The 26,837-nt window shown below is 43.6% G+C and overlaps 2 non-coding genes across 2 annotated transcripts; both read left to right on the top strand.

Moving 5' to 3' along the window:
- Positions 1 to 12,640: 12,640 nt before the first annotated feature.
- LOC132536131 (U6 spliceosomal RNA) lies at positions 12,641 to 12,747 on the top strand. The gene has a single exon (XR_009547802.1). It is a non-coding gene; the product is annotated as a U6 spliceosomal RNA (small nuclear RNA).
- Positions 12,748 to 25,146: 12,399 nt separating this feature from the next.
- On the top strand, positions 25,147 to 25,253 carry LOC132536129 (U6 spliceosomal RNA). Its single transcript, XR_009547800.1, has one exon. It is a non-coding gene; the product is annotated as a U6 spliceosomal RNA (small nuclear RNA).
- The last annotated feature ends 1,584 nt before the right edge of the window (positions 25,254 to 26,837 follow it).

Below are 26,837 nucleotides of genomic sequence, written 5' to 3'. Positions count from 1 at the left end.
TGACCTCAGGTTATTTACCACTTTTGTCTCTAGTCTTTGCAGTCCGTAGAACTCAGCTCTTCTAAACACCCCCCACCCCGGGGAGCCCCAGTGATTTCACCTACAGGTTATTTAGGAAACCGGAGTCTATGTATCTGCTGCTTTCTGACTTGAACTGCCTTGTCTTCAGCACTCAGATAATTAATAAAGTAATGCTGCCTCAGGTGTTACTGTGAGTCTGGTTTTGAGAGGCTTCCTTGTGCCCGTATGAATGAGATACTCTTTCTAGAGAGCTTACACAACAAGATTTCTTTCACTGCCCACGATGACATCTTTGGATTGCTCCCAAATCTTTCCTGCATCCTAAAATTGTCTATTTCTCCCACCTTGAATATATGTGGATATATATATATCCAGGGTTATTGCTGGGGCTCGGTGCCTGCGCTATGAATCCACTGCTTCTGGAAACCATTTCCCCCATTTTTGCTGCCTTTGTTGATGCCCTTGTTGTTGGTATTTTTATTGTTGCCATTGCTATTGTTGTTGCTGCTGCACAGGACAGAGAGAAATCAAGAAAGGAGGGGAAGATAGGGGGAGAGAAAGACAGATACCTGAAGACCTACTTCCCTGACTGTGAAGCAACTCCCCTATAAGTGGGGAGCTGGGGGCTTGAACTGGGGTCCTTACGCGGGTCCTGGCGTTTCATACCATGTGTGCTTAACCCACTGCACTGCTACCACCTAGCTCTCTATTTTCTAGTTTTAAGGTCTTCCTTGAAAGTATATGGGTATGCTTACATGCTGTTTTTACAATGAGTGGTAATTTTAGGAATATACAATGTCTCATCTTAAAATACATTTTCAATTTAAAACTCATCCCTGGAGATGATTAATACGTGTATTTATATACTATTTGCATTTATGTTTCGTTTGTCTCTTACTTTTTTTTTGCCTCCAGTGTTGTTGCTGGGGCTCAGTGCCTGCACCATGGATCCACTGCTCCTGCAGGCATTTTTTCTGTTATTAGACAGGACAGAGAGAAATTGAGAGAGCAGGGGGAGATAGAGAGGAAGAGAGAAAGATAGACACCTGCAGACTAGCTGATTGTGAAGTGCAGTGACCCCCCCCTGCAGGAGGGGAGCCAGGGGCTTGAACTGGGAACCTTGTGCAGGTCCTTGCACTTTGTACTATGTGCGCTTAACCTGGTGAAGCACCGCCTGGCCTGGCCTTTACTCTTTAACTAATATTAAAGTATGGTTTTCATTATGATTGCCACTGTCCAGTCAGTAAGGTGGTCCTGACTTTAATCTTGTAATACAGGTATTATCACTATCATTCAAATTAACAGTTGAAATTGCAGCACGAGATATGTTTTTAACCAATCAGACACTGAAGAAATGTGACCACTAGCTAATTACAGATTGTGTTCATGTAATTGGCAGAGCTGCTCTTGCTGACACTGAAGTTGATTTCACTCAACTCTTAGACTTTCTGTAGATTCTGACTTAGAAAGGTACATCAAAACTCTGGTGACTGGTATGTGCCAAATAGGTATTCATAGGCTTATTAATATTTTCTAAGTAGTGTAAAGCCACCTGTATTCTAAGGCTCATTGGATCAGTCAGTCAGATGTGTACCATACTGGTAGGATCTGAAGGTTCACAAATGAGTAGGAGCACAGCACAGCGTCTGCTTGATGACTTAGCTTCCTACCCACCGCAGCATGTCCTGCTTAAGAAAGGCAACTCCCCAACCTGCAACATCCTGCTGACCAGGCAGAAGGGAAGATAACCAAAAGTCGCAACCCCTACCCCCCTGCTTCCTCCTGCTATGGCTTGGGAACACTTTTTTTTAACTAAACTAACACGATGCTTGTCACGTAGCCCCCCTGCCCTAAACCCTATATAATCTCAATAGAAACTATAGAGGGGGTCAAGCATTTCTGACCACCACTGCGTGGTCTCTCAGGGTGTTCGTCCCTGGCGCCAGCTAATAAAAACTCTGTTGATTTTACATCGCTCTGGTCTCTTGGTAAATTCTGTGGATTACCGGACCCTAACACACGGAGGGCACCTAGTGGGGTGCCGCGGAGGTGCGACGGTCCCTCCTCGGCCCTGTGAGCCCAGTAGCCGGGAGACCCATGGAGGGGCTGACCAGCAAGAGGACTACATGCTGACTGGGACTCGGGTTCTGGCGCCGGAGGGGCAGCCGCGGTGGTGGTGGCAGTGGCAGCACATTGCATCCCCCCAACCTCCCTGGTCAATTCCCTGTGGTGACGCTCTCTGGGACCCGCGGGAAAGGTGTGGGGTCACTGGTGTAGGGTGGCCTCGGCTGCAGCTGCTGGGGTGGGGGGAAGGCGTGCGCCAACAGGGGGTGGCTGATGCCCTGCTCTCCAAGTGCCAGCTAGCGGGCCAGGCTTTCTTAGGGGTGGTTGCTAATCGAGGCGCTACCAGGCGCAGGATTTTATAACCAAGCCTTTTGTAACAAGCAAATTAATATGTAAAATATGATAGATTCCTTGTGCAGGCACCAATACCCAGAAATAACCCTGGTGAGGAAAACAAAACACAGAACGTAAAAAAAAAATAAATAAATAAATAAACAATGATGTTGAGAGAAAAAAGTTAAAAGAATCTGGAGGAGCTGGGCGGTAGTGCAGCAGGTTAAACGCAGGTGGCACTAAGCACAAGGACCGGCCTAAGGATCCCTGTTCGAGCCCCAGGTTCCCCACCTGCAGGGGAGTCCTTCACAGATGGTGCAGCAGGTCTGCAGGTGTCTATCTTTATCCCCACCCCCGCTGTCTTCCCCTCCTCTGTCCATTTCTCTCTGTCCTTTTTAACAATGACGACATCAATAATTACAGTAATAACTTACAATAATTACAGTAATAACTGCAACAATAAAAATGAACAAAAAAGGGGAAAAAAAGGGCAAAAAAGGGCAAAAAAGGGAAAATAAAAAACATATATTTTTAAAAAGCACATTTAAAGAATCTTGGAGTTGGGCGGTAGCCCAGTGGGTTTAGCACACATGGCACAAAGCATAAGGACTGGCCTAAGGATCCCGGTTTGAGCCCCCAACTCCCCACCTACAGTGGACTTGCTTCACGGGCTGTGAAATAGGTCTGCAGGTGTCTATCTTTCTCTCCCCTCTCTGTCTTTCCCTCCTCTCTCTATTTCTCTGTCCTATCCAACAAGGGCAACAATAACAACAACAATAGTAACTACAACAATTAAACAAGGGCAACAAAAGGGAATAAATATTTTTTAAAAAGAAGTTAAAAGAATCTTTAAATCTGTAGCAAACAGGTAAACAGTAACAATTCAGTGTACATATCCTTGTAGACACTATATGGAAGCCAATGTGCAGACATCAGAGGAAACAACACTGCTGTTTGGGGATGGTCTAGATGTGAAGTGATATAGTCCCAGAATGAAAAAAATGTTTCTGGACTGAGGTTAGTAGTCTTTCTTAGTTACGTAGCCTTTCCTCTCTTTGTACACATTTGAGAATATTAATAATAGGGTCAGTTATTATTAAGAACTTGAAACAACAAGGGCAACAAAAGGATAAATGAATAAATAAAAATTTAATAGAAGAATTTGAAGGCATCTTGTAAATAATTAACAAGTGTTATACATATATATATATATATATATATATATATATATATATATATATATATAAGATTTATATAAATATAAAGCAAATTCAGGGCCTGGCGGTAGTGCAGTGGATTATGTGTACACAGTACAAGGCGCAAAGACTGGCCTAAGGATCCTGATTGGAACCCCTGGATCCCCACCTGTGGGAGGGGGTCACTTCACAAGTGGTGAAGCAGGACTGTAGGTGTTGCTCTCCTTTTCAGTCTCTGTCTTTCTGTCCTCTCTGTTTCTCTCTGTCCTATCCAACAGCAATAGCAATGGCAACAATAACCACAGCAGTAACAACTAGGACAAAAGAATGGGAAATAATGACCTCCAGGAGCAGTGGACTGTAGTGCAGGCACCAAGCCCCAGCTATAAGCCTGGAGGCAAAAAGAAGAAATCTTTTGTCCATTCTCCCAGAGGGATAAGGATTAGGGAACCTTCCAGTGGAGGGGAGTGTATAGGGAACTCTGGTGACTGGAATTGTATGGGATTGTACTCCTCTTATCCCACAATCTTCTTAATCATTATTAAATCACTAATTTAAAGAAAGCAAGAGAAAAAAAATCTATAAAAACACAGAAGCACACTATCTGCTAGCTACCTTCTTAGTAACTTTCTGAAGCTCCACATTCATTCTGTAGTATATTTAGAAAAGAGTTTAGCTTAGCTAGCTTAACAAAAATACTAAAGAAAACATGTTCTCTATACACTTGGTGAGGGAGGAACATTGCTTGTTTTTTTTCCTATTTTTATTAGTGATTTAATAATGGGTTTAATTGTTTTGTTGTTATTGTTGAGTCATATGATTGATTTATTGTCATTTGTGATCAGTCTCTTGTCAGTTTTGTGACATCCAGGTATCTTCTCCCAATTTCCGGGTTACCTTTGTGTGTGTGTGTGTGTGTGTGTGTGTGTGTGTGTGTGTAGTTTTCTTTTAATGTGTAGAAGCTGTTAAATTTGATATAGTCCCAGTAATTTAACCTTATTTTAGTTTTGCTTACCCATAGTGTGATGAGTCTCCATATAGAGCCTGATGTTAAATTGTGGATGTGTTTCACCAATGTTTTCTTCTCTATATTTTTTAGTCTCAGTTCTAACAACAAGGTCGTTGGTCCATTTTGAGTTAATTTGGCATATGGCGTTAAAGGCTGGTGCAGATTCATTTTTCTGCAATTGACTACCCAGTATCAGCTATTGAAGAGGCCTTCTTTTCCCCCACTGAAAAGGTTTTAGTCCTTTATTAGTACACACATAGGGGTTTATTTATGGAATTTCAATTTTGTTTTGTTGGTCTATAAATTGGTTTTGTTACAGTACTATAACTTTTTAATTACTATTGTTTTATAGCATCAATGGAAGTCAGGAATGTTATGTATGCATTGTTTGGTTTTTGCTAGACTGCTATGGTGCTGACTCCCCTCTGGACATCTTTAATAAAATATTTTCGGGGGTCGGGCGGTGGCGCAGTGGGTTAAGCGCACGTGGCGCAAAGCGCAGGGACCGGCGTAAGGATCCCGGTTCGAGCCCCCGGCTCCCCACCTGCAGGGCAGTCGCTTCACAGGTGGTGAAGCAGGTCTGCAGGTGTCTATCTTTCTCTCCCCCTCTCTCTGTCTTCCCCTCCTCTCTCCATTTCTCTCTGTCCTATCCAAAAACAAAGCAACGTCAACAATGGCAATAATAACCGCAACGAGGCTGCAACAACTAGGGCAACAAAAAGAGGGAAAAAATGGCCTCCAGGAGCGGTGGATTCATGGTGCAGGCACCGAGCCCAGCAATAACCCTGGAGGAGAAAAAAAGAAAAAATAAATAAAATAAAATATTTTCAATAAATGTGAAAACACATACTTTGGGATTCATAGTGTGATTATTAATACATGATTTTTAGTTTCTATACTTAGCATATTTAAGATTAAAGTAAATTTTAAATTAATTCATCTATATATAATTAAATGTTTATATGGCAAATTTAGTAAAAATGTAAAACCAAGGTCTCTTTTGCAGTCTTCTCCTTGGGAAACAGAAGATGGCTTGTCATTTTTTAATTTTTTTATTTAAGACCTTTATTAACAGATGCTTGCAGCTTGTTGCCTTTTTTTTTTTAAAATAAAGTTGTAAACTTTTATTACAAATTCAAAATGAGGTTCTTAAAAATCTCAACTTGACCAGATATGAAACAATTTAAAAACCTTTAAAGGTGTATTGAGAAAAACCAGGCCTTTTTTAAAAAAAAAATATGTTTGACATTACCAAAAAGAGACATCTTTAGGTAAAAATAATAAAAAACCCCTTGCTGCATAGATAATGCAGATAGTTCTGGTTATCTGGTCAAGGGGCAAAAAGCAAGCACTTAAGGTCTTCAGCTCATACCTGTTGTTGAAACCATATCTGCTCCTTACATTGACCATTTTACTGTTCCCATAACCTTCATTGCCTTGATCTTCTTGTCCCTGCCAGCAGACGCCACCGATATGAGGCTGCCTGGGCAGCCGCTCCCTGTGCCACTACCCGTGGCACCAGGCTTGGTGTCGGTGGTGCTGAGGGCGGGGGCGGCCTGCGGCTGCTGGGTCTAGGCCACTCTGCTCATGGTTGCCATGATGGTGACTGGGGCCAGCTGCTGCAGCTGCAGCTCCTCCCAGGGTGTGATGGTAACTAGGAGGCGGTGGCGCTGGGGCTGCTCAGGGCTCTCTGGGGTCCGCTCTCAGCTTGTCATTTTTAAGCCAGGTTCTAGTAGGAATGAACATGTCTGGCTCCACTCAGAAACATTTCTTTTTAATATTTACTATGGTTTTCAATTTCTCATCCTTTCCCATCCAAGTTCAGATCATTAGCAAATCTTAGCAAAGATCTTGTTTAATATTTTGGCATCTATGTTCATCAGAGATATTGGTCTGTAGTTTTCCTTTTTTGTTCTGTCCCTATCAGCTTTTGGTATCAGGGTGATGTTGGCTTCATAGAAGGTGGAAGGGAGTATACCTGTTTCTTCAATCTTATGGAAAAGCTTAAGAAGTATGGGTACTAACTGTTTCCTGAAAGTTTTAAGGAGAATGTTGTTTAGTTTCCAACTTCTGTGACTTTTAATAATCTTCGGTTTGTTGTTAAATGTTAGTTTTACTCCACTGTGGTCTGAAAGATACGTGGCATGATTTTGATGCTCTTGAATTTATTGATCCTGTCTTTGTGGCCTAATATGTGGTCTATCCTTGAGTATGTATTATGTGGATTTGAAAAGAAGGTGTATGCCAGTTTTTTGGGGTGAAGGACTCTGAAAATGTCCAAGAGGTCTAGTCTGTCTATCTCTTCATTCAATTCTCTTGTATCTTTGTTGGTTCTCTGCTTTGTTGATCTGTCTAAGTGTGAGAGTGGTGTATTGAAGTTTCCCACTATTACTGTATTATTATTGATGTATTATTGAAATTCTTTCAGTAAGCGCTTGACATATTTAGATGGCCCCTCACTGGGTACATAGATGTTAATAATTGTTATGTCTTCTTGGCTGATTGATCCTCTAATCATTATGTAATGTCCTTGCCTATCTTTTGTTACTTTTTTTAACCTAAAATCTATAGTGTCTGAGATGAGAATGGCAGTTCCTGCCCTTTTTTGTAGTCCGTTAGCCTGTATGATAGTTTTCCATCCTTTCACTTTAAGCCTGTGTTTATCTTGTTGTGACAGATGTGATTCTTGCTAGCAGCATATGGTTGGGTTATGCTTTCTGATCCATCCCCCACTCTGTGCCTTTTGATGGGTGAGTTTAAACCATTGACATTTATTGATATTATGGATTTAATGTATTGTAGTGCCATTGTTCAAATAAAAATTTTTGTTTGCTCTGATATATTGCAAGTATTTATAGTGATGTTCTTGTTTATAAGAGGTCTTTTAGAACCTCTTTCAGGGCCGGCTTGGTGATGGTTGCCTCCTTTAACTGTTGTTTGTCTAAGAAGGTTTTGATCCCTCCATCTAGTTTGAATGAAAGTCCAGCAGGATATATTATCCTTGGTTGAAACCCTTTTTCATTCAGGGCTCGATAGATATCTTGCCATTCTCTTCTGGCTTTTAGAGTTTGATTGGAGAAGTCTGCAGATAATCTTATGGCATTTCCCCTGTATGTGACTTTTTGTTTCTCTCTTGCAGCCTTTAGGATCCTTTGTTTATCCTTACTTATTCTCATAGTGACTATGATGTGTCTTAGTGTCTTCAGGTCTGGGTTGTATCTGTTTGGAACTCTCTGGGCCTCTTGAATCTCGATGTCCTTTCTGTTATTCAGGTCTGGGAAGTTTTCTTCTATTATTTCCTCTAGAATGTTTGCTTCCCCTTCCTCTCTTTCTTCCTCTGGCAGGCCAATTAAACGAATGTTACTTCTTTTGAGATCATCCCATATGTCTCTGTTGTTGTTTCCAGTGTCTCTCAGTCTCTTTTTGAGCTCTTTCACCTCTTTCCTAATTTTCTCTAACTTATCCTCTGTCTGACTAATTCTGTTTTCTGCTTCTGTTAGTCTGCTTTCCCTTGCCTCAGCTTTTTTTTTCATTAGAGCTATTTGAGGTTTCAGTTCTCTAATTGCCTCAAGATAATCAGTATTTTCCTTGGGGGTCTCAATTGTTGTTTCCCTAATACTGCCATTCCTTTCCTCCAAAGTTGTTTTCATTTCTGTCATTAATAAGTTTATTAATGCTTGTATCCTTTTCTTATCTATGGTTACTTCTGGCTGATTTGTAGTTTCTTCTGGGCTCTTGTCTTCATTCATTGGAGTAGCAGTTTTATTTGTTTTTGATCTACCCATTTTTAATGTGTTTCTTTTTTTATGCTCTGTTATTCCTCTTTTGTTGTGTCTTCAGTACAATTAACACTGTACTAAATACCTTTATGACAATTGCACTCACCAACCTCAGGAATTACAATAGCAACTGTAGCAAGTATTGAAGCAGTTTAATCACTACCAGTTAGCCAAACAATATCTCCAGTCTGTGAAAAAATAGTAACCAAATCCCAGTGAAGAAGAAAGAGTAAAAAAAAGGGATAGCAAGAATAGACAGTTATGCAAATCTACTATCCACTGTATATTCTAGGGGTAACAAGAGGGGAAAGGGAACTAGAGCAGAGATAGACACATAGAGAGTCCACTCTGAGTCAGATTTCTTCCCCAAAATAATCCACAAATTCATAAAGGCAAAGAAGAAGGAAGGAAGAAGTGTATGACAAGATAAAAAAGAAACAAGAGAGAGAAAAGAGAAAAGATAAAAAAGAGCTGTAATTAAAGAGCAGTGAAAGGAAAGTTTTTTTGATTACTTTATTTTTAATTTAATTTTTTAATTAGCTAGGAGGAGGAAGGCGAGAGTCTGTAGAGGAGGTAGGAGTAATGAGACAAGTTCCTCCCACAATAGATAAGATGCCCACTACCCTAGCAATGAAAGATACCCTAAGAGTTAATTCTGATCAACCTAAAGGGGGGGGGAAGATATATGCCTTTACATAATATTAATAATAAAATAGAGCAGGGTAAAAAAACACCCTGTCCCAGATTACCTCAAACCTCGTGAGCAGAGGTAGCTGATTGTTAAGAAAGAAGAAGAAAAATAATAATTAAAAAAACCTCAGGACTAGACAAGGATAGCTGGGATAGACAGTTATACAAATCTATTATCCACTGTATATTCTAGGGGTAGCTAAAGGAGTAAGGGAAGTTGATCAGAGATACTCATAGTGAGAGTCCACTCTGAGTCAGATTTCATCCCAAAAATAATTCCCAAACGTGTATCAGTGAATTCAGTGAAAGCACACTGTTTGGTGATGTAGGGGATGGGGTATGTGGCTTTGGAAGCCACAAAAAAAAAGAGAGAGAGAGAGAAAAAAGAAAAAGACAAGAAAAAGAACAGTAATAAAAGAGCAGTTAAAGGAAAGAGATTTTTATTTGTTTATTTTTTATTATTTAATTATCTATGTGGGGGAGGGGTGGCTACTTAGAAAGAAAAAAGGCCAGAGGTTTCAGAAGGGAATAGACTTAGAATGAATGGTACTCCCTGGTGGGACAGGAATCTTGGTAAAGAAAGAAGCTCAGCAGAGGAGCCTGCTAGGAGGTGGTCCCCCAGGATTGGTTATGGGGGGGGGTGAGGGGGAGGAGGTTTGCTTTGGGAATAATAATTTAAAAGAAAAAATTTTTTTTCCTTTTTTTCTACTCTATTTTTAACCCAAATTAAGTTATAGTCACCTCCTTGGTAGGCCTATTTTAGTTGTATTCCAAAGGGATATATATTCCAAAGGGATATTATATTCCAAGGGATATATATTCCAAAGGGATATTATATTCCTACTGCTTTGTCCTCCTCTCACGCAGTCTCATCGTGCAGGTAGCAGGGATGGGTCTGGGCAAAGCCCTATTTCTTTTTCTGGCTCTGAGATTTTGAACTTTACATCCTGTCTCTAGATTTTATTCAAACTTAAGTCTGTCTCTAAACCCTAACACCATCAACACAAAATGAATTGAGTTAGATTCTTAAAATTTATTTTGGATTTGAGTCCCCACCACACCTGCAGAGGAAAAGATTTGTGAATGGTGAAGCAGTGCTGCAGGTTTCTCTCTCTCTCTCTTTCTCTCTCTTCTCCCTCTTTACTTCCCATTTCCTTTTTTATTTCTTCTGTTACTATCTAATAAACAAAGATAATGAAAATATTTTTATTTTTTAATTTTTAAAATATTTATTTCCCTTTTGTTACCCTTGTTGTTTTATTGTTGTAGTTATTATTGTTGTTATTGATGTCCTTGTAGTTGGATAGGACAGAGAAAAATGGAGAGAGGAGGGGAAGACAGAGGGGGAGAGAAAGATAGGCAGTGAAGCAGGTCTGCAGGTGTCTATCTTTCTCTCACCCTGTGTTCCATTCTTCTCTTCTTCCCTTTGTCCCAGCTGCATCCACAGCAGCACCATGGAGCCCTGAGGCCCGCGCCCTGAGACCCTGTCGCCCCCTGTCACATTGAGTAGCATAGCATCGCATCACCCCCAGGCAGCATTGAGCCATGCCGCGTTCTGTTGCACCCATAGGCCCCACCGCTGAGGCCTGGGCCCTGCGCCCTGAGCGCCCAGCAAGAACTGTGCGGAGTCCCCGTGTGGAAGTACTGCTGGGGACTCCCCAAGGTGCTGTGCCAGACAGCAGCCAGTGGCCAGGTCCATAGTGCTGGAGCCCATCTAGTGAGATTCCTCCAATTGCAAGTAAGTGGCCCCTGGTTCCTGTGCCTTTGAAGGCTGGGTTGTTGTGCCCACCTGGGAAGTTGCTGGGTGGGGTGAGGGGTGAAGTCGGGGTACAGCCGCAGAGGGGCCAGCACCCCTGGACCCAGTACCCCGGGACAGGCGCACCCCTTAGAGGTGGCTGCGAACCCCCCCAAACCTCCAGCATCCAGCAGCCTTGAGCAGGGCACTCCCCGAGATGGAGCCATGCGCACCCCGGGCAGGGGCACACCCAGGGGAGGTGTCCGCGAGCCCCCAGACCCTGCACCCCTGGCAGGGACACCCTGGAAGGGTGGCTGTGCGCCCCCAGATCGTGCTGCTTTTGGCTTCCGTGAGCGCGAGCGTAGGGACCCTGCCGGAGAGTCTGGGCAGCCGGCCTTCCCTTTCCTTCCTGCCGGGAGAGGGGTCCTAGGTCCCTGGGCCTCACCCAGCATGTCAGTGCTGGTGGCTCCAAGTGCCCCGAGGGTGAGGACCCGCCAGTGCAGCTGGAGTCCAGGCAGTGTGCCTCCCGCCCACCCCAAACGCCCTGGCAGGAGGGGACCCCAGAACCCACCGACCTGGCTTCAGGGGCAGCCAGGTCCAGAAAACTTTCCGTGTGTCCGCCCACCCGAAATGTGCACCCGCTATCCTTCCTCTCGGTGTGGCCCACGAAGAGGTCCTCGGGGGACGGCTGTTTGGAATCCTGAACTTCGAGTTTGGTCTGGGGAAACATGGCGAGCCAAGCTCCCAAATTAGGGTGAAGGAGGCTGGGGCACGGGGTGCGGGTCCAGGTTGGGGGTCTCCTCGCACTACTAGAACTGGAGTGTTTTCTCTGCCTCTGTCTCTCTCAGAAGAGACATGCATTTCAGAGGGGTGCCCCAAGCCAGCTGGCTCCAACCCTTGTTGAGCCCTGGGCCCGGGCTGTGGATTGGGTCTGGGCTGAAGGTCTGGCACTTTGCAACCTGCTGGTCCTGGAGGGTACTGCCAACACCCACCCCCAACCCCCCTCGTCCCGGTGGCCTGGGTCTGGCAGGGCTCCTTGTGTGGTGGGGGGTGGGCAGGGGTCGCCTGGGGTTCTTGTGTCTGTGGGGACAGTCCTGGGGAGACTGCAGTCTTCCCACTCACACAATGGGGCAGCCAGGATGCTGGCAGGTGGGAGCTGCACTAGGAGCCCTACAGAGCCAGGCAGCAGCCGATCTTGGAGATGGGTAGGAACCGGGCAGGAACCGCGTTTTTTTTTAAAAAAATGAAATTAAAAAAAGGAAATTAAAAAAAGGAAAAATGTTATTTATTAATACAAAAAAGAGAAGCAGAGCATGAATATGGCACATGCAAATCTGGGGATTGAATTCAGGACTTAATTCGTACAGAGCCATTGCCCTGGCCATTCTGCAATTCTAAAGTATAAATAGGTTATTTTATTTTTGTTGTTGTTGTTGTCACCAAGGTCTCATTGTCTCCCTTTCTTTTTTTTTCTTGTCTATTCTTTTCCACTCTTTTTTATTTTTATTTATTTTTCCATTTTGTTGCCCTTGTTGCTTAACATTGTGTGGTGATTAATGTCGTTGTTGTTGGATAGGACAGAGAGAAATGGAGAGAAGAGGGGAAGACATAGAGGGGGAGAGAAAGACAGACACCTGCAGACCTGCTTCACCACCTGTGAAGGGACTCCCGGGCAGGTGGGGAGCCAGGGGCTAGAACCGCGATCTTTCCTCTGGTCCATGAGCTTTGCGCCATATGCGCTTAACCTGCTGTGCCACTGCCTGACTCCAACTGTCTCCATCTCTTAACACTTTTTAAATAAGATTATAATATAGTCCTAGCTTAGGTAGTACATATACTAAAATTGGCATGATACATAGAAGATTAGCATGGCCCCTGCTCAAGGATTACACACAGATTCATGAGGCATACCATATTTTTTCAAAAAAAGGATTATAAAATATATGTACACACATATAAATAATCATAATCTTTTAAAGAGCCAGTTAATGCAACCTGGGAGGCGGTTCAGTGGCAAGAGATCTGGATTTGTATGTGTGGGATCCCAGGTCTGTCTGAACTCTGGTTCTACATATGCTGAAGCTCTTTTAAAAGATTTATTAATCAGTGAGGGAGAAAGGGAGGAGAGAGAGAGAGGAAAAGCACTATAGCATCAGTCTGGAACATGTGATGCTGGAGGTAGAATTCAGGACCTCATGCTTGAGTCCAAAACTCCAACCACTCTGCCAGCCTCCAGGACTGCAGATTGGCTTTTTTGAATAAAATCATGGTAATATTGTTCTCTTAACTGTAAATCTTTTAAATAATACAAAGTCTTTTTAAAATTTTTTCTCAAATAGTGTGCCTGGGGATCAATCCCACCCAGAACCTTGCACCTGCATGGGACAGCTGAGAGGCCTCCCTGCCAGTCTCCATTCTGTATCCTTTAAGAGAGGGAGACATGCAAAGCACTGCTCCTCTATGCAAGGAGTCCCGCCCATTGCCTGCCTGTGTTTTCACTTGCAGTGTGGAGGATCAGACCCCCAGCCACATGCTATGCTATGTTTTCTTTTTAAGAAACAGACAACCTGCGCCTAGATTTAGGCGGGTAACTGGACTCAACAGTAGGCCAGGCCCATTTAAAATCCAAATTCAACAAATTTAGAACCAAGGCAAAGGAAAGAACAGTCACTATAATTTTTTTAAGACACTGGGTAGCTTCTTTGCATTGGTCTCTCTATATAAACATGTTATTTTCAATATCTCTGTATTGATGATTGAAGTGGGTCAAGCTGACTTAGTTCTCCTTGAGACAGACAACGTGTGTATCTACATTTGGGTCACAATACCCTGCTGTATGTTGATCTTTGAAAGTAAATGAATGTGCTGGGGTGGGATTGGGAGGCAGAACTTGGAGAAAGAATCATCCTCATCAATAGGTGTTGCTACATTCAGCCTTCATATAGGAAACACCTCAAGATATCAGTATCAGAGCAACCATTTACAAATATTTTTTCAAGATTTATTTTACTTTACTTGTTTATTGAATAAAGACAGAGAAACTGAGATCGTAGGGGGAGGTAGAGAGAAAGACACCAACAGCACTGCTTAACCACCTGTGAAGCTTCCTTCTTTACAGGTGAGTCAACAGTTATTACATCTTAAGCTAGGTATCATTTCTTCCTTTCTTTCTCTCTTTTTCTTTTTAATTTCTTTATTGGGGAATTAATGTTTTACATTCCACATTAAATACAATAGTTTGTATTTGCAGAACAATTTCCAGTTTTCCATATAGCAATCTATGTATCATTTTTCTTTCTTTCTTTCTTTTTTTGTTGTTATTGGATAGCGACAAAGAGAAATTGAGAGAGAAGGGGGAGATAGAGAGGAATAGAGACAGAGAGACACCTGCAGACCTGCTTTACTACCTGTGAAGTGACTCCACTGCAGCTGGGGAGCAGGGGGCTTGAACCAGGATCCTAAACGGTCCTTGCTCTTTGTGCCATGTGGGCTTAGCCCACTGTGCTACCTTCTGGCTCCCTTAGGTATCATTTCTAAAGCCAGTTAAATCTAAAATGTTCTTAACCTTTTGTAGTAATTTCCTGATTCATGTTTGCTTGTCGTAAATATCTTGGTTCTGTTTTGTTTGCCTTGTGGGAACTCCCATCTGTCTTTGGTCTTGGTAATTTTCCAGGGCTTGTAGTTGAATGCCAGCAAGGACGCTCCCAGATAAAAAAAAACAAAGAAATCACTCTGCATGTGCTTCGAGATAGGCTTTACCAGAAGATTATAGAGAAAGACGTGTCGACAGCAAAATACCAGAAGAATGCAGGTAATATATATATATATGTACATTTAAATAAAAGAAAAAAAGAAAGGTGAGGGTCAGGTGGTAGTGCAGGAGGTTGAGTGCAGGTGGTGCAAATCACAAGGATTGGTGCGAGGAACCTGGGTTGAGTTCGTGGCTCCCCACCTGCAGGTTGTCTCTTCATAAGTGGTGAATCAGGTTTGCAGAAGTCTTATCTTTCTCTCACCCTCTATCTTCCCCTCCTCTCTCGATTTCTGTCTGTCCTATCCACAATGACATCAATAACAATAATAATAACCATAATAATGATAAAACAACAAGGGCAACAAAATGGAAAGGAAAAAAAATGATTTATTTATTAATGAGAAGGTGTGAGGGAAGAACTAGAGCATCACTGTGACCTATGGAATGCCAGAGATTAAACTCAGAACTTCATGCTTGAGAGTCCAATGTCTTATTCACTGCACCACCTGTCAGGACACTGCAGATAAGATTTATTTAGTAGAATAACTTAACAACTGTTCGAAGAGTCATTCTGCACATGCCTTACATATGGGAGTCCCTCGGATTGATTCCTGGCACCACTGAACAGCAACACAGACACAGCAAGCCAAGTTCAGTGGATGGTAGATCTATGCTTAGGTCTCTATCTCAAAATCATAAGCATTGAACTGAGAGGTAGCTTATTGGTAAATTGCATACTGCACATGCATAAGGCCCCAAGATTGATCCCCAGCATACAGAAGTTCTGAGTGGTGCTCTATCCATAAAAATAAATAAACGAAGGGGTCCAGAGCTTGCTCCCCCAGTAGAGTGCACATCACATCACCATGCTTGCAGACCTGGTGTTGAGCCCTAACACAACATGGGAGCACCAGGCATGATGACAGGTACTGTGATGTTTTTCACATGCTCTTTATTCCACTTTTTCTATTTCATTTTTTAAAAATTTTAAAGTCAATTTTCATTTATATATATTAATATATTTATTTATTATTGGACAGAGACAGAGAAATAGGGAGGGGAGGGGGAGATAGAACAGGAGAGAGACAGAGAACCACCTACAGCCTTGCTTTACCACTTGTGAAGCTTCCCCTACCCCCTGCAGCTTAGGACCAAGGGCTTGAACCTGGTTCCTTATGCACTGTAATTTGTGTGCTTAACCAGATGCACCACTGCTGGCCCCCTGTATATTTTATTCATTTATTATTTCCTGGATAGAAATTGAGAGGGAACAGAAGATCTAGAAGGGGAGACAAAGAGAGACACCTGCAGTGCTACCTCACCACTTGTGAAGCTTCTCCTCAGCTGGTTGTATCTTGGGCTTGAACCTTAGTCCTTGTGCATTGTATCATGTGCACTCCACTGGTTACACCACCTCCTGGAACCCATTTTTTCATTTTTAAATTTAAAAGGAGAAAACAACTGTTGACAACAGTAGAATTATGTAAGTATGAAACTCTGGTGTAAGTATGAAACTCTGGCGTACTAAAATACATCAATATATTCATCTTTTTGTAAAGGTCACTTTGTGAGTGCACATGTTATAGTGTGAGAGGACCAAGGTTCAAGCCCCTGATCCCCACTTGCAGGTGGAAGCTTCACAAGCAGTGAAACAGTATCTTAATGTGTCTCACTTTCTTTTGCCACTCTATCTCCCCTTTCCATCTCCATTTCTTTCTTTCTTACCAAGCAAAAAGAAAAAAAAAACTTTTTAAAAGGTTTCTTTATATTAAAAATGTTTTTTCATTATTCTTGACCAAGTAAAAATCTCAGGACATATAGAAAATATACTCCTCTGTGAATAAGAAATAACTTGAATGTTTAGGCTCTCTGTGTCTGTGCCAGAAGGGGTTTGCTAAGAAGTAGTGGTTTTTAAATGCAAATTCCTATCTTCAAGTCTACCTACTGATGCTCCTCTGCAATCTGAGACCATCGCAGGCAAGGGATAAATATATTATTTGCACTGTCACTTACACTACGGCAGGCTAAAACAAGCGTAGGGAAAGTGGAAAGGCCAAAAGTAGGGAAAACTAAGATATCTAAATCAAAGTGACTTGTGACAGTTATTATAATGCTTACTGTTATGCAGCCCACTTTTTCTAAAATGCTACAAGGTTTACTGCAAATAACTCAAAAACATGGCTATTTTGGGCTTCCAACTCCAAAATTCTCTTTCAACCCCATTCAGGTTTTACTTTTGTTTGTAAAGATATATTTATTAGTGAGAGAGATAGGGGAGAGGAAGAAGGAGAACCGCAGCATCACTCTGACACATCTGATGCCGGAGATCAATCTTGAGACCTCACACCTAAGAACCCCAAAGCTTTATCCACTGCACAATCTCCCAGACAGTGGCAGCATTTATTTTTATTTTTTATATTTATTTTATTTATTTATTCCCTTTTGTTGCCATTGTTGTTTTATTGTTGTAGTTATTATTGTTGTTGTCATTGTTGGATAGGACAGAGAGAAATGGAGAGAGGAGGAGAGATAGACACCTGGAGATCTGCTTCACCGCCTGTGAAGCGACTCCCCTGCAGGTGGGGAGGCGGGGTTCGAACCGGGATCCTTATGCCTGTCCTTGTGCTTTGCGCCACCTGCGCTTAACCTGCTGCGCTACAGCCCGACTCCCGGCAGCCTTTACTTTTTTATAATTTAAAATATTATGATACTTTGCTCACTTAAGAGGCAAAAGATTTATACAATCTGAAGAGAACAAGAGTATACATACTTTGCTTATTTAAATGATACATACACTTTAGTAGAACTTATACATTTGAATAAAACTACATACATATGTAATTCAAAATCTAGGAAATAGAGAAAAATGAAGTGGGGGGGAAACCCTTTCCTGACCCTCGACCTTAGACTCTATCAGTAGTATGGTGTTTTAAAATGAATTAATTTATTTTCCCTTTTTAGTTGCCCTTGTTTAACATTGTTGTAGTTATTGATGTTGTTGTTGTTGGATAGGACAGAGAGAAATGGAGATAGCAGGGGAAGACAGAGGGGGAGAGAAAGACAGATACCTGCAGACCTGCTTCACTGCTTGTGAAGTACCTATCCTGCAGGTCCGGGGAGCTGGGGCCAGAACCAGGATCCTTCCACTGGTCCTTGCACTTTGCAAGGACCAGTATGGTTTTGGCAGAGATATTTATTTCTGAACCCATAGGGATTTGTAATAAATTTTTGTAATAATATGTTTCATTTTAAAACTTAAAAGTATCTTAATTTCCATAAAAATGACCTTTAAACCAATTTTCTCTTTAGACAGTTATGATACAAATCCTGAATAGAAATAGCTTGAGGAAAAAATTTGAGTTAACACATTAGTAAACTTGCTGGAGAACGGACTGATGAGGGTAAAATATAGTTTTTTATTTATTTTAATTTCATGAATTACAAAAGGTGGTAGAGGGGCACAGAAGCAGCACTCTAGCATATGCAGTGCTTGGGATTGGACTCAGGACCTAAAATTTAGAAGCTCTAAGTTCTTCCATGGTGCAACCTACCCATCTTCAGAGATATTTTTCTTTTGTTTTGTTCTAAAGATCTTATTTATTCATTAATGAGAGAGAGAGAGGAGCAGGGAGGATCTGCACGTTACTCTGGTATATGTGGCACCAGGGATTGAACTTGGGACCTCATGCCTGAGAATCCTATACTTTATCCACTCTACCTCTTCCTCCCAGTACCACTGATAATTTGGCTTTGATTGGAATTGGAACTACTGAAGAAGCACTATTGGGTGCTGGGTGGTAGTACAGCGAGCAGGTTAAGCGCACATGGCACAAAGCTCAAGGATAGGGGTTGGGATCCCAGTTTGAGCTCCCCACCTGCAGGGATGTCACTTCACAAGTGGTGAAGCAGGTCTGCAGGTGTCTGTCTTTCTCTCCCACTCATTGTCTCCCCCCCACCCTCAATTTCTCTGTCCTATCCAGCAACAATGATAAACAAAAAGAACAACAAAAGGCAGGGGGAGGGGTGATGGCCTGCAGGAGCAGTGTATTTGTAGTTCAGGTAGAAAAAAAAATAGAAAAAGAAACACTCTTACTCCATAAGTAAACCTGAGATAACAAGAGTCTTAAACAATTAAATTCCTTCCACTCTTGCTCTTTGTCAATTGTATGTGCCTGACGTTCAGAAATAGAAATCCTTAGAAAAGAATTTGCGGTGCCTTTTCCATTGTAGTAAAGATAGTAATTATATTAAAATGTGAATTCCTTTCTATCTCTGCACAGGTTGGAACAAGAACCTAGTCAGAAAGAATCCAGACCTACAATTTCACCCAGAATAGTGTCACTGACCACAGGGTAGGATATGAAGTCCATGATATTAAGGTAATATTACTGAATGTGCTTACTGTATCTTTGATTTATTAAGGAATCAAATTTTGGGGCCTGGTTTATTAAGGAATCAAATTTGGGGGCCTGGTTTATTAAGGAATTCGGGGGGCTGGTTTATTAAGGAATCAAATTTGGGGGCTCTAGCCGGTATCCTTAGGCTGATCCTTGTGCTTTGCACCACCTGTGCTTAACCCACTGTGCTACAGCCCAACCCCTGTTAATATTCTATTATCTTCCTTTCCTTCTTGGCTTGGTCCCTTTATCTTGCTTGTAAATCTGTCATCTGAACTGAGAAGGTTGAAAGAGGAGGGGAGGGGGCACACTGAGGTGGAAGGATCCAGGGCCACATGTATGCCCTGCCCACTTCACTCCCAGGTCAGACTGGCTTCCTCTGCCCCCTGGAGCCTGTCTGTGCATGTGTGTGTGGGGGGCTGGGGTGTTTACAAGTGTTTCCTGATGCTAGAACAGTCTCGTTGGAGTGTGACTGCTAACTGCTTTTTGGCAAGATACTATTTTAAATAGTCCTGGGGTCCTGATTGTGGTACACCTGGTTGAGCACACATGTTACAGTGCACAAGGATCCAAGTTCAAGCCCCTGGCCCCCATCTGCAAGGGGAAAACTTTTTGAGTGGTGAAGCCGTGTTGCAGGTGTCTCTGTCTCTCTCCCTATCACCTACCTTCCCTCTGAATTTATGGCTGTTTCTATCCATTAAATAAATAAAGATAATAATAGAAAAATTAATTTACATGACAGAAGTCTACATCAAATTGGCATTTGAAATAAGAAAGCTCTTTTTTGAGGTCCCCTGTTACAGAGCACATGAGTGGAAACAAACTGCTTCTGGAAAGCCTGTTTTTAGTAACTTAACTTTTTCCTTTCTTTAATTTTCTTTTCTTTTTAAACTATCTTTATTTATTGGATAGAGACAGCCAGAACTTGAGATGTGATGGAAGGGGGAGAGAGAGGGAGGGAGAGACAGAGACACTTGCAGCCCTGCTTAGTCACTTTTGAAGCTTTCCTCCTGCAGTGAGGATCAGGGGCTTGAATCCATGTCCCTGTGCATTGTTGTGTGTTTAACCAAGTATACCACTGCCTGACTCCCCCCTTTTTTCTCTTGGATTTTCTTTCTTTGTTTATTTTTCCTTTCTTTCTTTCTTTCTTTCTTTCTTTCTTCCTTTCTTTCTTTCTTTCTTTCTTTCTTTCTTTCTTTCTTTCTTGCTTTTGGGCTTATCACCAGGTTTCAGGGCCAGCACTATGAATCCACTGGTGCTGGCAGCCATATATTTATTGATTCATTTATTTATTTATTTTGGCTAAGACAGAGAGAAACTGAGAGGGGAGGGGGTATATAGAGAGGGATAGAGACCTGTTTCTCTGCTTGTGAAGTGTCCCTCTGCAGGTGAGGAGCCAGGGCTTCCAACCAAGATCCTTGCATGGGTCTGTGCTTTTATACTATGTGCACTAAACCCAGTGCACCCCCACCTACCCCACCCTCCCATTTGCATTCCTTTATAGGTGAGAGGAAATACAAAATAAGAGGCAAAATCTTCACCCAGCACTTTGTTTAGGCCAGAAGAAACTCTGAAAATGTCTCCCCTCAGCTTAGAGGGAGAGGGGAGTTTCTCTGCATGTGATGCCTCTTTTTTTTTAATTATCTATGTCTGGATTGACTGATTGATTAGATAGAAAGAGAAATTGATAAGGGAGGAACATATAGAAAGGGAAAGAGATAGAAACACCTGTAGCTATATTTCACCACTTGTGAAGTTTTCCCCCTGCAGGTAGGGGGCCAGGGGCTTGAGCCCAGGTCCTTGTGCACTATGATGTATGCACTTAACCAGGTGCACCACCACCTGCCCCTATTTTTTTGCTTTTAAAGAAGCTTCCACTGATTTTTTTGCATACAACTATCTATATATGCTATTCTTTTTTAAAGGTTTATTTATAAAATGGAAACATTGACAAGGCCATAGGATAAGAGGGGTATAATTCCCACCACCAGAACTCAGTATCCCATCCCCTCCCAATGGCTTTCCTATTCTTTAACCCTCTGGGAGTATGGACTCAGGGACATTATGGTGTGCAGAGGTAGAAGGTCTGGCTTCTGTAACTGCTTCCATGCTGAACATGGGTGTTTACAGGTGGATCCATATTCTCAGTCTGTCTTTCTCTTTCCCTAGTGGGGCAGAGTTCTGGAGAAGTGGGGCTCCAGGACACATTGGTGGAGTCTTCTGTCCAGGGAAGTCCAGTAGGCATCTTGGTAGCATCTGAAACCTGGTGGCTAAAAAAAGAGTTGACATATAAAGCCAAACAAATTGTTGACCCATCATGAACCTAAAGGCTGGAATATTGCAGATGAAGATTTGGGGTCTCTGTTTTGAAGATAGCTAGTAGGCCTATTTTTAAAATGTTATATTCCAAAGGGATATATATTCCAAAGGGATATTATATTCCAAGGGATATATATTCCAAAGGGACATTATATTCCTACTGCTTTGTCCTCCTCTCACGCAGTCTCATCCTGCAGGTAGCAGGGATGGGTCTGGGCAAAGCCCTATTTCTTTTTCTGGCTCTGAGATTTTGAACTTTACATCCTGTCTCTAGATTTTATTCAAACTTAAGTCTGTCGCTAAACCCTAACACCATCAACACAAAATGAGTTGAGTTAGATTCTTAAAATTTATTTTGGATTTAAGTCGCCACCACACCTGCAGAGGAAAATCTTTGTGAATGGTGAAGCAGTGCTGCAGGTCTCTCTCTCTCTCTTCTCCCTCTTTACTTCCCCTTTCCCTTTTGATTTCTGCTGTTACTATGCAATAAATAAAGATAATAAAAATATTTTTAAATTTTTAAAATATTCATTTTCCCTTTTGTTGCCCTTGTTATTTTATTGTTGTAGTTATTGTTGTTCTTATTGATGTCCTTGTAGTTGGATAGGACAGAGAGAAATGGAGAGAGGAGGAGAAAACAGAGAGGGGGAGAGAAAGATAGACACCTGCAGACCTGCTTCACTGCCTGTGAAGGAAACCCTCTGTAGTTTGAGAGCCAGTGTACTTAACCCACTGTGCTACCTCCTGACTTCGCTTAGATTATTTTTAAGGAATTTTTATTTACAATTAAATTTTGATTTGATAGAACAAGGCAATTCATACAAGGAAGGGAGATAATGGAGAGAGAGAAAGACACGTACAGCTCTGCTTGCTTGTCAAGCTTAACCCCACCCCCTAGCAGGTAGGCACTGGGGCCTTGAACCTGGGTTCTTAGTCATGGTTATGTGCATGCTCAACTGAGATCACCACCACCTGTGCCTATTTTAAAATTATTAAAGAATTTCTTAAGAATCCCCTCAACACTATATCTGTTCTATTCCAGCTTAGGTCCATGATTGGTCAACAATTTGTTCGGCTTTGTATATTAACTCTTTTCAACCACCAGGTTCCAGATGCTAGCATAATGCTGACCAGACTTCCCTGGACAGACAACACCACCAATGTGTCCTGGAGCTCTGCTTCCCCAGAGCCCTTGCCCACTAGGACAAGGGAGAGAGGCTGGGAGTATGGATCAACCAGTCAACGCCGATGTTCAGCGGGGAAGCAATTGCAGAAGCCAGACCTTCCGTCTTCTGCATCCCACAATGACCTTGGGTCCATACTCCCAGGGTTAAAAAACAAGAAAGCTATCAGGGGAGGGGAGGGGATACAGAGTTCTGGTGGTGGGAATTGTGTGGAGTTGTACCCCTCTTTTTTAAAAAAATATTTTATTTTATTTATTTATTCCCTTTTGTTGCCCTTGTTGATTTATTGTTGTAGTTATTATTGTTGTTGTCGTTGTTGGAAGTTGTACCCCTCTTATCCTATGGTTTACTCAATGTTTCCTTTTTATAAATAAAACATTAAAAAAAAGGGAGTTCGGAGGTGGCGCAGCGGGTTTATCGCAGGTCGCACAGCCTAAGGATCCTGGTTCGAGCCCCCAGCTCCCCACCTGCAGGGGCCTGGCCTCACAGTAGGTGAAGCAGGTCTGCAGGTGTGTCTATCTTTCTCTCCCCCTGTCTTCCCTTCTTCTCTTTGTCCCAGCTGCGTCCAGCTCAGCGCCATGGAGCCCTGCGGCCCTCTCCTTGAGGCCCCGTCGCCCCCAGGCTGCATTGCTTAGCGTCGCATCGCGTCACTTCACCTCCACGCCGCATTGCGTTGAGTTGCGTCGCACCCATAGGCCCCAGCGCTGGGGCCCGGGTCTGAGACTTGAGCGCCAGGCCACGACTGTGTGGAGGCTCCCGGCGTGGAAGTACTGCTGGGGAGTCATGACGGTGCTGTGCTGGACAGCAGCGGCCATGCCCATCGTGCTCGGCACATCTACTGCCATTCCTCCAATTCCAAGTAAGTGGCCCCCGGTGCCACCCGTCCTGGAAGGCTCGGGTGTCGCGCCCGCCCAGGAAGGTGCTGGGTGGGGGGAGGGGCGAAGTCGGGGTACAGCCACAGTGGCGCCAGCGCCGCTGGACCCCTTACCCCGGGCCAGGCACACCCCGAAGAGGTGGCTGCGCCCCCCCCCCCAACCCTCAGGATCCAGCGGCCTTGAGCGGGGCAGTCCCCGGATAAGGGCCATGCGCACCCCCGGCAGGGGCGCACCCGGGGGAGGTGTGCGCGAGACCCCAGACCCCACACCCCGGGCAGGGACACCCTGGAAGGGTGGCTGCGCGCCCCAGATCCCGCTGTTTTCGGCTTCCAGGAGCGCAAGCACAGGGACCCCATCGGAGAGTCTGGGAAGCCGGCCTTCCCTTTCCTTCCAGCCAGGAGAGGGGTCCTGGGGTCCCAGGGCCTCGCCCAGCATGTCCATGCCTGCGGCTCGGCTCCGAGCGCCCTGAGGGTGAGGACCCGCCCGGGCAGCTCGAGGCCGGGCAGTGAGCCTCCCGCCCACCCCAACCGCCCTGGCAGGAGGGGACCCCGGTGGAACCCACCAGCCTGCCTTGGCTTCGGGAGTGGCCAGGCCCAGAGAACTTTCCGCGTGCCCGCCCATCGAAATGTGCGCCCGCTGTCCTTCCTCGGTGTGGCCCACGACGAGGTCCTCGGGGGACTGCTGTTTGGAATCCTGAACCTGGAGTTTGGCCTGGGGCAACATGGCGAGCCGGGCTCCCAGACTAAGGTGAAGGCCTGGGCGCGGGGTGTGGGTCCAGGTTGGGGGGTCTCCTCACACTTCTAGAACTGGAGTGTTTTCTCTGCCTCTGTCTCTCTCGAAGAGACATGCATTTCAGAGCTGTGCCCCATGCTGGCTGGCTGGAACCCCTGTTGAGCCATTTGCCAGGCTGCGGGTTGGGTCTGGGATGAGGGTCTGGCACTTTGCAAACTGCTGGTCCGGGGAGGCCACTCCCAGCGCCCCCCCACCTCCTACCCCTTTCAGGAGGCCTGGGCCTGGCTGGGCTCCTTGTGCCATGGGGGGTGGGCGGGGGGCGCCTGTGGCTCTTGTGTCTGCAAGGATAGTCCTGGGGGGACTGCAGTCCGCCTGCGCACAACAGGGCAGCCAGGGCACTGGCAGGTGGGAGCTGCAATAGGAGCTGGGCAGAGCCAGGCAGGAGCCAATCTTGGAGCTGGGTAGGAACCGGACAGGAACTGTGGTTTAAAAAAAAAGGAAATTTAAAAAAAGGAAAAAAATGTTACTTATTAATACCAAAAAGAGAAGCAGAGCATGACTATGGCACATGCAATGCTGGGGATTGAATTCAGGACTTAATGCCTACAGATCCACTGCCCTATCCATTTTGCAATTCTAGAGTATAAATAGGTTATTTTATTTTTTTGTTGTTGTTGTCACCAAGATCTCATTGTCTCCCTTTCTTTTTTTTTCTTTTCTATTCTTTTCCACTCTTTTTTAATTTTTATTTATTTTTCCTTTTGGTTTCCCTGGTTGCTTAACATTGTTGTGGTTATTAATGTCCTTGTTGTTGGATAGGACAGAGAGAAATGGAGAGAGGAGGGGAAGACAGAGAGGGGGAGAGAAAGACAGACACCTGCAGACCTGCTTCACCACCTGTAAAGGGACTCCCCGGCAGGTGGGGAGCCAGGAGCTCGAACCACGAACAGCGACCTTTCCTCCGGTCCTTGAGCTTTGCGCCATGTGCGCTTAACCCGCTGTGCCACCACCCGACTCCAACTGTCTCCATCTCTTAACATTTTAAATAAGATTATAATATAGTCCTAGCTTTGGTAGTACATATACTGAAATTGGCATGATACAGAGAAGATTAGCATGGCCCCTGCTCAAGGATTACCCACAAATTCATGAAGTGTACCATATTTTTTCAAAAAAAAGTTTATAAAATATATGTACACATATAAATAATTAAAATCTTTTAAAGAACCAGTTAATGCAAGCTGGGAGGTGGTTCAGTGGTAAGAGGTCAGGATTTGCATGTGTTGGATCCTAGGTCTGTCTGAACCCTTTTTCTACATATGCTGGAGCTCTTTTAAAAGATTTATTAGTGAGGGAGAAAGGGAGAAGAAAGAGAGAGAGATAGAGAGAGAGAGAAAACACTGTAGCATCAGTCTGTAACATGTGATGCTGGTGGTAGAATTCAGGACCTCATGCTTGAGTCCAAAGCTCCAACCATTGTGCCAGCCTCCAGGGCTGCAGATTGGCTTTTTTGAAAAAAATCATGGTAATATTGTTCTCTTAACTGTACATCTTTTAAGTAATACAAAGACTTTAAAATTTTTTTTTCTCAAATATTGTGCCTGGGGATCAATCCCACCCAGAACCTTGCACCTGCATGGGACAGCTGAGAAGCCTCCCCGCCAGTCTCCATTCTGTATCCTTTAAGAGAGGGAGACATGCAAAGCACTGCTCCTCTATGCACAGAGTCCCTCCCATTGCCTGCCTGTGGTGTGCACTTGCGGTGTCCAGGATCAGACCCCCAGCCACATGCTACGTAAAGCATGTGCTTTACCCCCTGAGCTGCCTTCTGGTCCTGAGTTTGATTCCTGGCATTGCATGTACCATAATGATGCTCTCATTCTCTTTTATGAATAAAAAAGTTATGTATGTACTTGCATAACAATTCCCAGTTTTCCATAAAGCAATCTATGTATCTTTTTTTTGTTTGTTATTGGATAGCGACAGAGAGAAATTGAGAGAGAAGGGGGAGATAGAGAGGAATAGAGACAGAGAGACACCTGCAGACCTGCTTTACTACCTGTGAAGCGACTCCTCTGCAGGTGGAGAGCGGGGGGCTTGAACCAGGATCCTAAACGGTCCTTGCTCTTTGTGCCATGTGGGCTTAGCCCACTGTGCTACCTTCTGGCTCCCTTAGGTATCATTTCTAAAGCCTGTTAAATATAAAATGTTCTTAATCTTTTGTAGTAATTTCCTGATTCATGTTTCCTTGTCTTAAACATCTTTCTTCTGTTTAAGTTTGCCTTGTGGGAAGTCCCATCTGTCTTTGGTCTTGGTAATTTTCCAGGGCTTGCAGTTGAATGCCAGCAAGAACGCTCCCAGATAAAAAACAAAGAAATTGCTCTGCATGTGCTTCAAGGTAGGCTTTACCAGAAGATTATAGAGAAAGGTGTGAGGGAAGAACCAGAGTATCACTGTGACCTATGCAATGCCAGAGATTAAAATGAGAACTTCATGCTTTAGAGTCCAATGTCTTATTCACTGTACCACCTCTCAGGACACTGCAGATAAGATTTATTTAGTAGAATCACTTAACAACTGTTCGAAGAGTCACTCTGCACATGCCTTACATATGGGAGTCCCTGGGCTTGATTCCTGGCCCCACTGAACAGCAACACAGATACAGAAAGCCAAGTTCAGTGGATAGTAGATCTGTGCTTAGGTCTCTATCTCAAAATTGTAAGCATTTAACTGAGAGATAGGTTAGTGGTAA

The sequence above is a fragment of the Erinaceus europaeus genome, assembly GCF_950295315.1.
Source record: "Erinaceus europaeus chromosome 6 unlocalized genomic scaffold, mEriEur2.1 SUPER_6_unloc_12, whole genome shotgun sequence".
NCBI lineage: Eukaryota > Metazoa > Chordata > Mammalia > Eulipotyphla > Erinaceidae > Erinaceus > Erinaceus europaeus.
Note: the sequence above shows the minus strand (reverse complement) of the source record. Positions and strands in the feature narration are given on the sequence as shown.